Genomic DNA, 3206 nt, shown 5'->3' with positions numbered 1-3206 from the left:
CATCTTGCAATGCATTAAATAGACTATCTACATCAAGGGACGGCAACCCGGTTCTGCCTAGGTGCCGGGTCCCGGGTCTATGAGCGGTTGGAGGGCCACATCTATCGCCATAGTTAATGAGCTTTGACATATTTATACATTTAAGAAATATTATGTCTACTGAACATAGGAGTTAGCTTGAGACACTGGTATTGAAACAACCCTCAAGAATCTTAAGATACTAAACATTCCAATAATAAAATATCATTATATGCAGATGATGTATTATTTTACTTCGGAGTCACGTGAGTGACTACGTGAAGAACCCGCTCAGTGCGCAGGCGCGGCATTACGCCAGCAGTGCAACAGCGGCAGCGGGAGCTAGGCACTCCCGCAACAGAGAAACGGACCGTCAGGTGAGTATCCTGAGGTCGGGTTTCTTTTACAGGGGAGCCCCTTTTTCTGCTTGTGTTTTACAGGCAGAGAAAAAGGCTCTGGAACAAAACTGTCCCCCGTTCGAGGAGGAACGTTTCCCGTCGGGGGGAAGGGGGGCAGCAACAGGCGGTAGGAGCGACCCGGTGTTCCTCTATTCCCCGACACCGTGCCGAGCCCAGCCCGATAGCGGGCTGGATGTATAGCCACCCGAAGAGGCATCCGGCAGGTGTTCCCGATTTGGGACGGGACGTCTCTCCACCCGCACGGGGGGAGAGAGAGCCGCCTGAGCCGCTGGAGCGGCTCTCGGTGCAGGTGCCTGCGAGACGCGCTGCTTGAGGGGCGCTCTCGCTACTACAAGGCACAAAAGCTCCAGAAGAAGGTGGTAGGAACATTTAACCGGGCGTACCGCTATCCCCACACCGCGCCGAAGCCAGTCCCGCTAGTGCCTGAGCTGCGGGCTGGATGTCTAGCCATCCGAAGAGGCATCCGGCCGGTGGCTTCCGACTTGTCGGAGGGGACGTCTCTCCACCCGCAGGGAGAGTGACAGCCGCCTGAGCCGCTGGAGCGGCTCCTGGAGCAGGAGCTCCTGCGAGACACGCTACGTGAGGGGCAGTCTCGCTGGAGGGTTCAGGCATACCCTCCACAGTGCCTAGGCACTGCCCATCGCTTCCTCCTTAGTGTGGTTAGCTTTGGGGTGACCAGTGGCTGGGCTGGTCATGAAGAGGGGTCACTGGCTGAACAATATCGGGAGTATGCTTGAGGTACAGGATCAGGAAGAGCTGCTGGGTGTGGCCGCTATGTGGCTCCACCACTAGCGAGATGGCTTTTCAGTCTCAACTGATGGCCAGCTTACTACCTGTCTTTTCCAAAAAACCTCTCCAAGACAGGTAGCCATGAGGCGTTGGTTTTATCACGCCTCCCCTAAATTGCATTTACTCAAAGTGCCCGCCATTATTGGGGGATACATTGAGCAGCGCATTTAACCTAAATATTTAAAAATGCATTTGGTACCCTGACGTCGGCTATCATGTCCACCTGCTCATTCCAGAAGGGCAGGGTAGTATGGCAAAACACCTGACCCTACTGTTCAACGGTATACCTCATAACTTCTGAAATGAACTCACAAACCTGCCCTCAATCTATGAAATTAACAGGACTATGAGAACGCCGACCTCATAAGCACAGATCCTGCTACCTGGCACTTACCAAACCAGTCCTAAAAAACTGGACGAAGTGTTCAAACTATTCGGCACAAGAGGGCAGAGTCTGGAATGAGCACCACACTAAACCAGACAGCAGTACCTCTACGTGTCCACCAGGGGCGTCTACCTCATGGTACTGGTGAAAGCTCGGGGCCTGCATGCCAAACCTGTAGCATTTTAGGCCACGGCCCAGAGCAGGCCCCAGGGGAAAATGTGCCACCCCCCAACAAACATCGTCCCTACAAGAACAAGGAACCAGAAACCGAAGAAAACAACAATGAAGACAGATAAGTATGGTTCCTACCATCACATAAAGGTTAAGGGTTGTACTAACAAGGGGTGGATGAATCACGCCTGGTTAGGAAGCTATCACTCTTGGTAGTTATATACCAAAAAATAAATACAAGGGGAATAGAATTAATATCTTGCCACCAATTCAGCAAGCACCCCAAGTGGTCTACCCTCCCACGATGGTGAATGTCGCACCATCGTTGATAAACCACTTGAGTATTTCACCAGGTATACCCATTCATGGGATTTGTAACTACTACCATGGATCCAAGGATACTTTATGGTAGACATCGACCTTGAAGATGCACACTATTCAGTACCTTCTCATATAAGTTTCGGATATACCGCAATTACCTGGATGGAGTAACCATGATGAGCGTTGCGGCATTTAAGTCAAAGTTATCCAGAATCAACTAGCCCTGACACTTAGAAACATTCCGTCATGGCATGTCTATATATTAACGACAAACTATCCTTGGATACAGCTTTAGCTGCATCGCTTCTCGGCCTTTTGGCTAAGATCAAGTGTAGTATCTGTTCTTATCAGTTTAATAATCTGATACGTCCCTTATCTAGGGACCATATATTAAATTGAATTTTGGAGCAGGGAGATGGAATAGGGGCTTGCTCCGTCCACTCCACGCATCGACCCAGTATTGCAGTGCCTCTGGGAACGGTGCACAAAATATATATCCAGATATTTACGTTGACCATCCACAACGTTGTTATCTGGTATTCATTAAGACTATCAGTCATGGTGCATTAACCACCAATCAACTACGTGGCAAAGTAATTGGGATATAGCAGCATTACCAGCTACTGAACTTTGTACCTTTCCTATGAGCTGAGATACTAGTGTTCAAAACTATCTCCATACCTGTAATATGGGGGCAAATTGATTAATCTGTAGTGTTATCATGGAATTTATCGGCAGGAAGGATTATGGTTGTACACTTCCACCTGTTTTGAGTAACATCTTATGTGTCCTGATGTGTTACTGAGCTTGTAATACTTAATGCCAATATGAATTGACTTAAACATGTTATATATTAACTTACTTAATTCTAGTGAAGCATTTGCTCAGTAATCCACCAAATTTGCATGTTCGTTTATAAGATAACAACATCAGTGGTGGCATATACCAAACCACTTGGGCGGAGAACATCGATATTAGGGGACAATTTATTAACAATTGGAAACCGTATGTCGTCAAACATGTTTGACCATCAGTAACTCACCTATCAGGTGAGCTAAATACTGTAAACATACATTTAAACCAAAAATATTTGCTGAAATCAC

The 3206-nt window shown here is 47.8% G+C and overlaps 1 non-coding gene across 1 annotated transcript; it reads left to right on the top strand.

Moving 5' to 3' along the window:
• Positions 1 to 2402: 2402 nt before the first annotated feature.
• On the top strand, positions 2403 to 2594 carry LOC116975681. The gene has a single exon (XR_004412693.1). It is a non-coding gene; the product is annotated as a U2 spliceosomal RNA (small nuclear RNA).
• The last annotated feature ends 612 nt before the right edge of the window (positions 2595 to 3206 follow it).

The sequence above is a fragment of the Amblyraja radiata genome, chromosome 7, assembly GCF_010909765.2.
Source record: "Amblyraja radiata isolate CabotCenter1 chromosome 7, sAmbRad1.1.pri, whole genome shotgun sequence".
NCBI classification, from domain to species: Eukaryota; Metazoa; Chordata; class Chondrichthyes; order Rajiformes; family Rajidae; genus Amblyraja; species Amblyraja radiata.
This window is presented reverse-complemented; position numbering and strand designations above follow the sequence as displayed.